The sequence below is a fragment of the Staurois parvus genome, unplaced genomic scaffold (assembly GCF_062004578.1).
Source record: "Staurois parvus isolate SC_StPar_1 unplaced genomic scaffold, SC_StPar_1.0 ptg000054l, whole genome shotgun sequence".
Classification (NCBI taxonomy): Eukaryota; Metazoa; Chordata; class Amphibia; order Anura; family Ranidae; genus Staurois; species Staurois parvus.
This window is the reverse complement of record NW_028317850.1, coordinates 1,597,554-1,612,525: the sequence shown is the minus strand read 5'-3', so window position 1 is coordinate 1,612,525 and position 14,972 is coordinate 1,597,554. Positions and strand designations below refer to the sequence as shown.

The 14,972-nt window shown below is 42.7% G+C and overlaps 1 protein-coding gene across 1 annotated transcript in view; it reads left to right on the top strand.

Moving 5' to 3' along the window:
- LOC149470032 (uncharacterized) overlaps window positions 1–14,972 on the top strand; it is a 179,472-nt gene that overhangs the window by 79,114 nt on the left and 85,386 nt on the right. The window lies entirely within an intron of this gene.

Here is a 14,972-nt window from a genome sequence, read left to right as displayed (position 1 = left end):
GCAGTGGTCTCAGTTCGCTTTCTATTTTAAAACTCCAGATCCAGAGCAGACCTGGTTCAAACTACTGCGATGCGGGAAACACAGTGAACCCTGTGCGTCTCCCGCACCGCATTGCAATCACATGACATCCATGCAATCTGGTGCGGGTGTCAATGTTAAATTAATGACACCCACATATATGTTTTAAATATATCCTTCAGATTTTTTTAACATATAAAAAAGTAATTTTAACATATATTTTTCATATATTTGTAAATGTATTCCAAAAATGTAGATTTTTATTTTTATAGACATACAGTATATTTGAAATGTATTTTTAAAAATATTTTCCATATATTTTGTAATAAAAATGCATTTCAACATACAGTATATATATATATATATATATATATATATATATATATATATATATATTTATTGAAATATATTTTGAAATGTATTGAATATGGCCAAAATTGTAGTATTTCAAATACATGTCAATATATTTGGGAAGAATATTTTTGAATTATATTTCAAATATATTTTTCTTCCATATGGGAAATGTATGGCTCAATCTGCACCACTCAAACATTGCATGTGATTTGCACAGGAATTGCACTGCATTCCTGAGTAAATCACATGTGATGTCTGTGCACAGATTTTGTATGGCTCAAATCACATCACATCAACAATATAAAGGTACAAGACCTCCCCCCCCATATCTGATTCACATCACATGGGTTTTCACACCCATGCAATGCGAATTCTGGCATTTGCACATTTTTTTGCAATCTGTTTCAGGGTGTCATTAATTTAACATTGACACCCTCACAGACATTGCATATGATTTGCACAGGAATGACATCGCATTCCTGTGCAAATAACATGCAATGTCTGTGCAGTGCGATCTGAGCCATGCACCTTTTTAGTGTGGATACGATGCGATTTTAACCATATAAAATGTATGGCTCAAATTGCACCACACAGAAATCGCACGTGATTTGTACAGGAATCGCACCGCATTCATGTGCAAATCACATGCGATGTCTGTGCATACATTTTTTATGCTCAAATTGCATTGCATCCACACTAAAAAGGTACAGGACCCTTTTTTTTCCCCACACCTGATTCACATCACATGAGTGTTCACACCCATGCAATGCGAATTCTGGCAATCACACTTCATTGCAATCTGTTTCAGGGTGTCATTAATTTAACAGTGACACCCACACAGACATGATTTGCCCAGGAATCACTCCACATTCCTGTGCAAATCACATGCAATGTCTGTGTGGTGCGATTTGAACCATACATTTTGTATGGCTCAAATTGCATCACATCCAAAAAGGTGCAGGATCCTTTTTTTTTCCCGCACCTGATTCACATGCAAACACCCATGTGAACACCCATCTGATGCGAATTTTGGCAATGTGAATTTTGGTAATCGCACTGCATTTTGCGATCTGTTCTGGGGTGTCGTTAATTTAACATTGACATCTGCACCAGATCGCATGGATGCTGTGTGATTGCAATGCAGGAAACACATAGATTCACTGATTTTCCTGCACTGCATTAGTGCGAACCAGGTCTTAAGGTGGCAAGACATAATCAGCAAGGCACAGATTTCGACTTGGAGAATGAATGTAGATGTGTACACTGCATTTCTATGTAGCAACCACTAGGCGGCCCATTATAAAGCTTTTTATTGCACAGCGCTTGATCATAGTAGCATTGCCCTATCAGTCAGAGGTTGTACCAAAAGCATGATTATACAACCCTAGTTTACTTGTTTATTCTTTTAATTTCTCTGCCACTAAAATATATAAAGTCCTTCATGATCATCATCTCGGAGCATTAGGAATGTTTTCCCCGAGGCTCTGCACAAGTGAAGAAGAATTTTCCAAGCTTATTAGGTTTACATAATGTGACATGCAGATGATTAGCATTAGCACCAATAAACTAGTAAACACGATAAGCTGCTGTAATTTAACTTACAAAAAGAATACCTATCAGTCACTCCGAAATCTTTGCAAAGTAAGAGCTACACTCTAAAAAAGCTAAAAAATACAATTTTAGCTTATTTCTTATTAGCTTCAATTTAAAGTGGTTGGAAAAGCTCAAATTTTTTTGCCTTCATGTATTCTATGCACGAAGGTAAAAAACCTTCAGTGTACAGCTCTCCCATCAGCCCCCAATACTTACCTGAACCAAATCCAGTGATGTGCACAAGAGCACCAGCCTTCTCGGGTCTCTTCCTCCTCATTGGTTCAGAAACAGCCATTGGCTCCCACTTCTGTCACTCACAGGAGGGAGCGGTGGCAGGGCCAAACTGTGCTCTGTTTGTCTCCCCCATAACAAGCTGCTTGCTCTGGGGGCACTCATCAGGTGAGAGGAGACATGAGCGCCAGCGGGGGACCAGAGAAGACGAGGATCAATACCGCTCTGTGCAAAACCATTGTATACATGGTCATACCATAGTATGACATGTTTGTTATTAAAAAAAAAATCTGAACCCTTAGTATTTCTTTAACCAAGGTATTATTCCATTTTTTTAATCTAAAGCCCTTTTCTATCAGCAAATCTGAACTTGAAAAAAACAAGAGGATTTGTTGTTTTAAAAGATTCCAGAAAACCAAATCAGGTGACAATTTAACATTTTTATGAAAGCTCATTTTGTCATTTATTCTATTTTTATCATTTGAAAAGCATTGCTTTTTCTATACAATAAGATATAACATCCTGGAGAGGTAATATTATGGCTAGACAGGCAGTATGAGTTAAAGCGATAATAAAGCTTCAGGTTTTTTGGAGGGATTTTTAATTATAAAACACCATACGTGTCATTCTTACCTGCTCTGTGCAGTAGTTTTACACACAGCTGCCCCGTTCCTCTTCTTTTCGGGTCCCCCGCTGGTGTTCTGGCTCCTCCCCCTTCAAGCAGCGCCCCCAGGGAAAGCTGCTTGCCCTGGGGCACCGCTACATGCTCTCTCCTGAGCCACTGCTCTAGGTGCCCATAAGATACATAGAGCTGCAGCTCAGCCCTGCCCCCCCCAACTCTATCCTCATTGGCTCACTGGCTGTGATTGATAGCAGTGGGGGCCAATGGCCTCCTGTTGCTGTCTCAACCATTGAGGAGGGAGAGTCCCCATACAGGCAAGGCTATTGTGAATATAGCTGGATCGGAGGGCGCTCAGGAAAGGATTTTGGGGAGGGTGCTGGGGACGGGGGGGGGGGGGATGCTGCACGCAGGAGGTTTTTTACTTTCATACATAGAATGCATGAAAGTAATAAATTTTTTTTGTAGTAAAAAATGTTATTGCGTACTTCAGCAAGTCAAGACATCTTACAGAGACAAAAAGAATTAAATAAGGCAAAAATAAGATGCAATATATCTAAAGAAGGCAGAACAACCAGTGTCACTAGTCAGGCACAATAATAATCTGACATATTACCAGCTATAGGACAGTAAATAAGTAAGAAATCTTGAGCCTTTAAAACCACTTTAAATCTGTCTCCTCCTATCAGCATGTTGCTGCCATGGTTTATGACCTGTGACATGAAACTGTCTTCCACAACCTCACCTTAGTAGCAGAGTATGGCTGTTCCTCACCCAGTTTTGAGGCTCCATGCACATTGGGCTTTTTAATAATGCTGGCAACGTTAGCTGTGTAAAGTCATGTTCAGCTTTTTGTATTAGCGTTTTGCCGTGTTTTTTTTGTGTTTGCATTTTTTAGAGGTTTTTTTTACCAAAAAAATGTTTTTTTAGTCAAAAAAAGTCCAAAAACATTGGTTTGCCACGTTTTACTGAGTTTCTCTGCATTTTTCAGTGTTTTTCCAGCTAAAAAACTCCTCTAGAAACCCACTAGTCCTGGGTTTTTTTTCCAGCTAAAAAACGTCCCTGCCAAAAAAACATTGATTACAGTCTATGTGTGCATGGACACATAGGATAACATGCTGGGGGTTTACTGGCTGTAGAAAAAAACATCCAAAGCCAAAAACAGCCACTGTAAAAATGTCCATTGTGCATGAGGACTAAGCCTTTTACACAGCTGTTTCTGTTTCAAGTAATGAGTGTGTTAAAATATACATATGAAATTGATGATCATTAGCACCTGCTTGGCAAAATTGGTTAATCATACACTTGACTCTAATCCTCCAAATTCCCTGACTTTGTGCAAGTGTACAAAGTGTGCAAATGTAAGAACTGATGCTGGTTTGAAGCCAAAGGGTAGTCACACAAATAATGATTTGATTACGATTTTTCTTCTGTTTGCTCACTTTGCATTTTGTAAATTGATAAAAATAGACAGGTAAGATATATATTTTGGAAATCATTCTTACCTAACAGACGTTCTTTACACCTTCCAAAAACTTTTGCAGAGTACTGTACATTAGAACTTTTCCTTTAAATAACTATGGGCTCTGAAGCCCTGAAACAGTATTTGCTGGCAGGTTTGAACTCACTGGAAAGCACTACAACTTAAGTGAAATTCCACCTGATATCACACCACCTACATCATGTACAATACGGGGTGTATAGCGTTGCATTATATGTGATGATACCAAGTAACTGCTCACATCCAGTAGTGCCAGGGAAAAGAGGTCAATTTACAATATCACTAGAAATATTGAGCAATTAACCATTGCAGTGGTGGTGGTGGGGGGGACACCACTACAAGGGTATTTTTATTCTTTACAATCCTGTAGCTCTGCTATAATAGCTGTATAATAAATGATTACCACCCTTTATACCAAAGTTATTATTGCTCTTCTATCTCAAGGTAGCTGCTGGCAGTCATATTATCATAATAAATGCCCAACAATGCAGCAGCAGCTGAAATCACCAATTAAAGTTTAAGTCAAGCCAAAACATTTTTGACTAGATACAGTGAGGAAGGGTTACAACGGTCTCCAGGTTTTTATACTATTTGTGTCTTTATTGGGGTATTTTCACTCAATTCCTTTCCTGGTAACATGACATCACTGAACTGGGAGTATGGGAAATCCTCCCAATAGAATCACAGACTGCAAAAATACTCTACCCTGCGTTCAGCAACCTTTTCCACATTTATTTTCATGGTTTCAAGCATTAGACATCTGGCATACCAGTAAACAATAGAAGTCTTAAGCTGACCATACGCTAGTAGGTTTCCAAATGAATATTTGCACGGATCATTCGTATGGAAATTCCCAGTACATTCATCAAATGTCTTTCAAAAGTACTTAAAAATGTAATTTGCTATTAACATTCAGTTTGGGAGTGCATGGACTTTCTCAAATGAAAACCAAATACACCACGGGTGTCAAACTGTCGGCCCTCCAGCTGTTGCCAAACTACAAGTCCCAAGATTGGCAGTTACAAGCATGACTCCCAAAGGCAGAGGCATGATAGGACTTATTATTATTATTAATATTATTATTATTATACAGGATTTATATAGCGCCAACAGTTTGCCCAGCACTCTACAATATAAAGGGAGACAATACAGCAACAATACAGTTCAATACAAGAGGGATAGTAGGGCTCTGCTCCTCGGAGCTTACAATCTAGGAGGGAGGGGCTAGTGGTACAAAAGGTAGTAACTGTGGGGGATGAACTGGTAGGAAGAGTAGAAGATTCCATTGTTAGCTGATGACAGGACAGGCTTCCTGGATGAGATAGGTTTTCAGAGATCGCCTAAAAGTGAGCAGAGTAGGCAATAGTCTGATAAATTGGGGTAGAGAATTCCAGAGGATGGGAGAAGCTCTGGAGAAGTCCTGGAGATGAGCATGGGAGGAGGAGACAAGGGAGCTAGAGAGCAGGAGATCGTGCGAGGAGCGGAGAGTACGGTTTGGGTGATATTTGGAGACAAGATCGGTGATGTAATTTGGGGCAGAGTTATAAATGGCTTTATACGTTATTGTTAATGTTTTGAATTTTATCCGTTGGGCAACGGGAAGCCAGTGGAGGGATTGGCAGAGATGGGTGGCAGATACAGAATGGTTAGTAAGGTGGATGAGTCTGGCAGCAGCATTCATGATAGACTGAAGAGGGGATAGCCTGCGATGAGGTAGGCAAATGAGGAGGGAGTTACAATAGTCAAGGCGAGAGATAACAAGGGAGTGAATAAGTTGCTTAGTGGTTTCCGTGGTTAGGAACAGTCGTATCTTGGAGATGTTGCAGAGGTGAAGTCTACAAGATTTAGACAGCGATTGGATTTGGGGCTGAAAGGACAGATGGGAGTCTAGGATTACACCTAGTACCCTGACATGAGGGGAGGGACTGATGATTGTGTTATTGATCTTGAGGGAGAAGTCAGGGGGAGGGGGCATGGGCTGGAGGGAATACTAAGAGCTCAGTTTTGGAAAGATTGAATTTGAGGAAGTGGAGTGACATCCATGCTGATATGTCGCTTAGTAGGTTAGTAGTGCGAGAGGAGACTGAAGGGGTGAGGTGAGGGGTAGAAAGATAGATTTGTGTGTCATCAGCATGGAGATGGTACTTTAAGCTATGGGAGTTTATCAAGTGACCAAGGGAGGAGGTGTAGATGGAGAAGAGTAGGGGTCCAAGGACGGAACCCTGAGGGACCCCTACAGAAAGATTAAGTGGGGAGGAGGAGGCAGAGTTATAGGTAATGCTGAAGGAGCGCCGCGATAGGTAGGAGGAGAACCCGGAGAGAGCAGAGTGGAGTTTTCTGAGGAGGGGATGATCAACAGTATCAAAAGCTGCAGAGGGCTCAAGTAGTAACAGTATGGAGTAGTGGCCATTGGTTTAGCAGTTAGTAGATCATTAGTGAGTTTTAGTAGGGCAGTTTCAGTGGAGTGTAGTGAGCGAAAGCCATACTGTAAAGGGTCAAGAAGGTTGTTGTCAGTGAGGTAAGAGCTCAGGCGATTGTAGACTAAACATTCTAGGAGTTTAGTGGTAAATGGCAGCAGGGAGATGGGTCTTAAGTTGTTCATGTTGGTGAGATCCAGGGAGGGCTTTTTAAGTATGGGAGTGATGTGTGCATGCTTTAGAGGGGAGGGGAAGGCACCGTTTGAGAGGGAGAGATTAAAGATGTGAGTGAGGGAGCATAGGATGGAAGGAGAGGGTGACCGTAGTAGTTGAGAGGGGACAGGATCCAGGGGACAGGTAGTGAGACGGGCTTCTGAGAAAACCTTAGTGACCTCTTCGGTAGTAGAAAGGTCAAAAGAGGAAAGTGTTGAGGGAGGTTTAGTATAAGGTATGCTAAGTGGGATGGATGTCTGTGCAGTGGCGATGACCCTACGAATTGCGTCAATCTTGTTTTTGAAATGATTTGCAATCTCATGAGCAGTGAGTGAGGTGCTGGGTGGAGGTGGAGGTGGAGAAAGTAGAGAGTTGAAAGTAGAGAAGAGACGACGAGGACTGGATGATAAGCTATTGATGAGAGTGACAAAGTAGGCTTGTTTGGCAGCATGGAGGGAGGCATTGTATGTTAAGAAAGCAGATTTATATAGGATGAATGTTTGGTGAGATTTGGTTTTACGCCTCAATTGCTCCAGCACACGACTATGTCGCTTAAGATTTCTGGTGTTGTCAGTCTGACACGGTTGTAATGGTCGGGGCCTGATGCTTCATGTGGTTAGAGGAGCAAGTGAGTCTAATGTGGATGAAAGTGAACTGTTATAGACAGCAGTGGCCAGGTCAGGGCAGGACAGGGGAGAGATTCTGTCACAGAGTTGGTCAGTTGCAGAGTGGAAACGAGCAGGGTTCAAGTTGTGAAGGTTTCTGCGGGTAATTGTTTGCTGCTTGGAGGGATAAGTGTTTGAAGACGAGGACACTGTGAAGGTGATGAGATTGTGATCAGAGAGAGGAAAGGGGGTGTTTGTGAGGTTGTAGGGAGTGCAAAGACGGGAGAAAACAAGGTCTAATGTATTTCCATCAGAGTGAGTGGGGGACTGTATACATTGTGTTAATGCAAAAGATGAGGTTATGTTGAAGAGTTGGGATGTAGCCGGGTTTGTTGACATTGATGGGGATGTTAAAATCCCAGAGAATGATAGTGGGTAGTTCAGAGGAGAGAAAGTAGGGTAGCCAGGTAAAGAAATCATCAAGAAAGCGGGACACCGGTCCAGGAGGCCGATAGTTCACTGCAATCCTCAGAGAAATGGGTTAAAACAGGTGAATGCAGTGAGTCTCAAAAGAAGAGAGGGAGCTTTAGGGAGGACTTGAAAGGTGCTCAGTGGGGATAGAAGCAAACCAACCCCTCCTCCTTTCCAACCACTGGGTCTGGGTGAGTGGGTCCAGAGAAGGCCTCCATAGGAAAGTGCTGCGGGTGAAGCAGAATCTGATGCTTGAAGCCAGGTTTCTGTAATTGCTAGTAGGTTAAGGGAGCGGGAGACAAAAAGGTCATGAACAGAGGTAGCTTATTACAGACAGAGCGGGCATTCCAGAGCGCACATGAAAAAGGGAGGGTGGTTTTTTTGAGCACGGGGACTGATATTAAATTGAGGGGATTGCGGCTATTCCTGGAAGAAAGAGGATGCCTGGTGTGGGGGTGAAATAGTGGCGGACCAGGGTTTGGGGAGATATCCCCAGAGGTTAGGAGAAGAAGAAGGGTATGGAAAGTAACATGGGAGCGGGATGTACACGAGTGTACATGCCTTCCAGTCCTGGTGTTTGGGTCAGCAGGAGAGTGAAGTATCAGCAGGAGGTGATGGGAGCAGTAGTAGGGAGATGGTAGCAGTGAGGGTGAGATGTATAAATTTTGGGGTGGAGCAGAGGGGTAAAGAACTGAGATTTTGGGAACGCAGGATAGTAATATGAAAAGGAGGAGTAAAGGGGACATATTACAAAGGTACACGGAGTAGGACTCAGACTTATAGGAGATGTTTCCCAGGGTGTTTGCTTGCAGTCCATCCAGAGCGCAGTAGAGTTTCTTGTTGTTGTATCTTCCTGCTGCTTGAGTTATCCTGCTTTAGTTAAACTGCTGTGTTCAACTGCTGCTCCTTGTAGTGGGACTTGTAGTTTAGCAACATCTGGAGGGCCGCCAGCTTGACACCCCTGATATACACTGTTAGAAATGTATCTGTTCAAGAGAAATTTTCCATCCTGATCCTTCAAATTATTCCATGACTGCAGTTTAAAACAAATATCAATTTGACCCCACTATTGATTAGAAAATCGAATGAATGTTCTTAAAACAAAAACATTTCAAGTGAAATTCTACTAGTGTATGGCCAGCTTTAGTTTGTTTTCAGCTTTTGGTAATTTAAACTACTATATAATAATGAATTAATTTAACTTGCCAAAGCTATACAGCTTTACAGTTTGGGAAATGTAAATCTGTAAATCAGGTCAGTATGATTAGTCTCTGGCAGGGCTAGAAAGTTGTAGATAAAGTAGGATCTACAAATTCTACAAACTTGTGGAAGGCAGGAAATCAAGGCTAAAGGGACTGTTAAGGGAAGAGGTTTGGCCAGTATGAGACCAGAGAGGGAAGGAAGCGTTGGGCAGCTGTGCAATGTGTTGAGAGAGGAGTGGCAGTTACTAATGGACTGTGCTAATTTTGGCTGAACTCTTCGGTGAAATCCCTACTTATTACAGTATATTGTTGGTAATGAGCTACTTGTTACCTGAAAGCCTTGGTTACAAATTTGAAGTAGTGGACAGTATAGCTCCACCCATTATGAGAACTCGGAGTCTTCAAATGCATTGTTGGAATCTACCATTGTGGTGCTCTTGTGTGCCTATTTCCCAAATTTTGATGGCTGCAGCCTGTTACTATAGGATTGGTCTGAGACTGGAAAGCATGGTATACTTGTATTATGTGCTCCAGGAAATTCAGGTAAAGTTGGCCCTTAATACACTAGAGGGTTGAGAAGGAGTTGCCTTTTGGATCGTGTTGCTCTGATCTTCAGCGGATAGAGTGACCCTTAGTGACATTAAAAGTATATAGTGGACTTATATGACGACACCTCTGCTTGGGTATACACTTTTTTGTCAAATACAAGGTGGAAGGGGAAACCCACACACAATTTGTAAATGTCTTGCAGGAGAATATGGTAGTGCTGGTGAAGAAAGGTGCTGATTAGCTGTGAGTGCTGGGTGACATTAATGGTGCTGGTGTCGCTGGGAAAGGAAAAGAAAGACAACAATAAAAACCTGACGCATATACTAACCCCTCTCTACTCTCAAATAATGTGCTTTTGTTACTGTCCTTGTCCTACCAGAGAAATAATTCATCACCTGGGTCTTGCACCTGATCTCCTCTACCCTTATCTGGAAAAGGGGGTGTAAGAGTACTCACACTGTCCTCTCATGTTAACTTAGTGGGTTGGCAGCTGCCTTCAGGTCTTATGCTGGGCTGGCTCCTTCCCTGCTACATAGACTGTTATCTCCAGGAGATTTTGAGGCAATGGAGATCCTCTTCTGCAGCATGCTGTCTGTAGGTAGGCTCCCTTCCCTGGGGCTCCCTCACAGGTTCCACACACTGGCCTTCCTCAATCCATCTTCCACCCGATACTGTCTTCTCTCACCAGGCTTGCCCTGGTCACCATGCCAGGGAATTGGCCAGGGTCCCTCAAACATGCAGATCTGAATTTCCTCCCCTCCTCCTTCCCTGTCCCAGAAAGTTCTCAAGTCTCTGGAAAGGTGGGAGGGCTCCAGAGGCCCTAACCTATAGAACCACACAGCCTGTCCTGAGATTAACTCCTGCCTCCTTCCCAGACTGTTACTCATCCTCTATCTAAAAAAACGAAAACTCTAGCAAACCTGGAGGGCATTACAGAAGCAAGAGTAGATCTCCCTAACCGAGATACAGACCACAATAAAAACTCAAAGGTATCACCCTTCACCCTTGTGCTCAAATCCAAAAAAGTTTGGTTGTAGTATTGTGGTACATTTGCACAAGAGAACATTGATGGTGCCTGATGTGCTACCTTAACTAGTTGCCGACCGCAGATAGCCGAATGACGGCTGCACTGCGGCCGGCCAGTTCTGAGTGGACGTCATAGGACGTCCCACCAGAACGCGCTCTCCTGCGCGCCCCAGGGTGCGCGCACCCGGCGATCTCCGTGATCGCTGTGTCCGCTGATCACGTGATGTGGTAAAAGGCCAATCACAGCGGCCTTTTACCACCTGATCAGCGGTGTCCAATGACACGCTGATCAGAGGGAAATGCAAGTGCCGGTTCTCGGCTGCACTTTCCTCACGCTGTCAGATCGTGAGGAAAGTACTGCCGAGAACCGGCAGTTGTCAGAGCGAGGATCGGCACCGATCATCAGGGCACTGATGATCAGTGCCCTGATGATCGGTGCCCAGCAGTGCCACCCGCAAGTTCCGCCCACCTGTGCCCAGCAGTGCGCCCACTAACTCCGCCCACCTGTGCCCAGCAGATCACCCACCTGTGCCCAGCAGTGCACCCACCTGTGCCACTCTGCAGTGTCACACACCTGTGCCCAGAAGTGCCACCTACCTGTGCCCAGCAGTGCCACCCACCTGTGCCCACCCACCTGTGCCCACCAGTGCCACCCACCTGTGCCCACCCACCAGTGCTGCCCACCAGTGCCACCCACCAGTGCAGCCCAGCAGTGCTGCCAGTCAGTGCCACCAGTCAGTGCCCAGCGGTTGTGCCAGTCAGTGCCGCCAGTCAATGCCCAGCAGTGATGCCAGTCAGTGCCGTCTATCAGTACCCATCATCAGTGTCACCTATCAGTGCCGCCTATCAGTGCTGCATATTAGTGCCGCCTATCCGTGACACCTCATTAGTGCTGTCTATCAGTGCCGCCTATCCGTGCCACCTCATTAGTGCTGTCTATCAGTGCCCTTTAGTGCTGCCTATCAGTGCCCATCAGTGCCGCCTATCAGTGCCCATCAGTGCTGCCTCATCAACGCACATCAGTGAAGGAGAAAAATTACCTGTTTGAAAAATTTTATAATAGAAACAAAGAAACTTTTTTTTTTTTTCAAATTTTTTGCAACTTTTTTATTTATAGCGCAAAAAGTAAAGCGCCCAGTGGCGATTAAATACCACCAAAAGAAAGCTCTATTTGTGAGAAAAAAATGATCAAAATTTCATATGGGTACAATGTTGCATGACCGCGCAATTGTCAATCAAAGTGCGGCAGCGCTGAAAGCTGAAAATTGGCCTGGTAAATAAGGGGGTATAAGTGCCTGGTAGGCAAGTGGTTAAGGACAATTTAGGGTGCACCAGAAAGCCCCTCATCCACCAGAGGGAGAGGATGTCCGTTGAAGACTGTCTAAGACTGGTCCACAGTCTGCTCAGAGCCTATAGCCTTATGGACTTTCAGGAGGAAGAGGATGTCTGAGAAGACTTTCCTTTCCCCCACTCTCCCTTCTGTGCCTTTGTCCTTCAATAAAGCTTTGGGTCTGTAAACTCTTCCCCTCCCTTAACCCTCCTTCCTACCACCAATAACACCCATTGCTACTGACGTGTTTTTTAACTGTTTGCTTTTTGTTAGAGAGTCATGTAGGACATATGGGGCAGAGATCTTACTCAAGCACTGAATGTCTGACAGGCTAGGTATTCCAGTGGTACCATAAGGGTCACATAATGTTTAGGGGTAAAGCAACATCACACATGACATGATGGTTCAGGGAAATTTGCTCTGCACAGCACGTTAGGCATCATACTGCTAAGTGAATGTAATTTATTGTGTGATTGAATCTGTATTGTTATGTGATGAAATCAAGTGCAATGTTGTATAATAGGGTGGAATGTACCTCAATTAAGTATTTGATTTTTATATATTTTATATATAAATCAAGTATATTTTTTCAACCAAAAAAAATTAAGGCCATACTTTCTTTCAGAATTGTTGATGTTGTGTTTTTTTTAATTCTGTAATAAATGCAGCAACTTAGTCATCCAAATTGCTGTAGTATTACTGCAGAAAAAGTGATGTTTCCCCTAGGCTCCTGATTTTGTATGAATTCAACCTGCTTGCGTCCACCCAAAGCTGATACTTGTTTGAATCATACCTTATTATGATTTCCCTAAAAAATGTAAGAGGCCAGTGGTGGCTTTGGCTATATCAGAAATATCAACATTGGATGGACTTAGAGTAGTGGACTTTAGTTTGTAGTATGACTAGCTGAAAAGGCAAGGCCTGCTTTTATTATTGCAGTCTTATACTGTTTTTCAAACTCTTTATTTCTGTTCTCATACAGAAACTTTCTGGATCACTGGTCCATATAACAGTGCTGAGAAACAGAGAGTACTCATCTTTATGGATATGTACAGTATATGGATGATCTAAAAACACGGCTGGTGTTATATCCACCTCATCTGTTATAGATGAATAGTCCTTCGCTCTCGCTGAGTGTCTATAGGAACCTCTGCTTGTTTATTTCTTCTTACTGTCTGCATAATACAGCTGCACATGTCAGTGCTATGGAAATAATGGATGATGATAATAATAATTACAATAAAATGATTTATTTCACTATGTCTAGATATTCCTTTATGTTGTTTAAGGTTGTTTTTTGTTGCTTTTTTTTTTACTTGGTGCATTCAATGTTTTCTTGAAACTGCTGATGGTTCAAAGAAAAGGGAGCCAATCCAGGATTGCGATGTTTAAGTTATCGCTCACCCCAAATTATTTTCTTGTCTTTTTTTTTTGTTTGTTTGTTTTTGTTTTTTGATAGTGGTGCCTGAGTAGCTACAGCCTAGAATTTCATGTATTATTGCTGTTCTGTTACCTGACCTACTGACATATTTACCTTGAAGCATTGCTAAACCCAAAAGCAAAAATGCAATATATTGCAGCTTGCCAATCCTTAAATGTGACGGCTGCATTGGTTTTCCTTTTTGTAGGCTTTTTCCTGGAGGAACAACAGAGACACCTTTGGACAAAAGCATTGTCAGTCTGGGGAGAGGGCTGTGTTAGATGCAGTAACAAATAAGGATGGAATTGACTAACACATTTAAGCTGAACTCCAGCTAACACCTTTTTAGCAGTTACAGCAACAGGTTTTTGTTCTATAAAGTGATAAAAAGTGATGTAGCGCTGCTATCTAAAAACAACACATCAAAATATATGCAATGTAAAATAAAGCAAATCTTTCTTAATAAATTAAGGTACATATTCCCGTAAACAAATTAAGTGCTGAAATAAATAAGTCCATAGTAATAATGTGCAAATCAATAAATTGTTTGAATCAATCAGTCCATACTATATATCATATCTGTGACCAACACCAATAGTTCTAAAATGTGCCCATGCTTAAAGCGAAGATCCACCTGAAATAGAAAAATAAAAGTCAGCAGCTACAAAAACTGTAGCTGCTGACTTTTAAAATACAGCCACTTACCTGTCCCTCGGTCCAGCGGTGTCCATGGCTGGTTTCACCGGTGTAGGCACCTGGCTGTGACAGCTTGCGGCTTTACAACCTGGTGCCCACTGCACATGCTCAAGTATTGCTGCGCTTTTTGAATGGCCCGTAGTCTTCTGGGACCTGTCACATGTCCCGGAAGACTACGGGGAGGGAGGGGGGAGGACAACTTCTGCTTCTGATCGCCTAGGCGATCGCAGCGGAAGTGGAAGCTGGTACCTGTCAAATTGGCCAAAGGTGCCAATCCTTAATGGGGAGCAGGGAACAAATGCTTAAACCAGAACCTTCCCTTTTGGGTGGAGCTCCGCTTTAAGATCCACTTTGTGCAATCGTAGGCTACCTTAGTGTTCCCAGAACTCTCACCTCCAATTTTTCATTAATAATAAAGTGTATGCATAATATCTCCGTCTTTCTCCTTCACTCCTTAAAGACACTCCATTTCCCTCTTCTCCTTTTCAATCAATGCCTGGATGTATTAGAATCACCCCTTCTACCTTAGATAAAATGCATCATCTCATTCATGCATAAAAAGAACGCCTCATATGGTGCATTAAACTTTCAAAATTATTCACATTTATTTAAAATATTGCACTCACATAAATCAGAATAAAAATGCGCTTTCACAATCCAAGATCGTATAAACACTTCTGTTTGCGTCACTTCCTATTCCCTCTGCCTCCAGTTACGGCTGACGCGT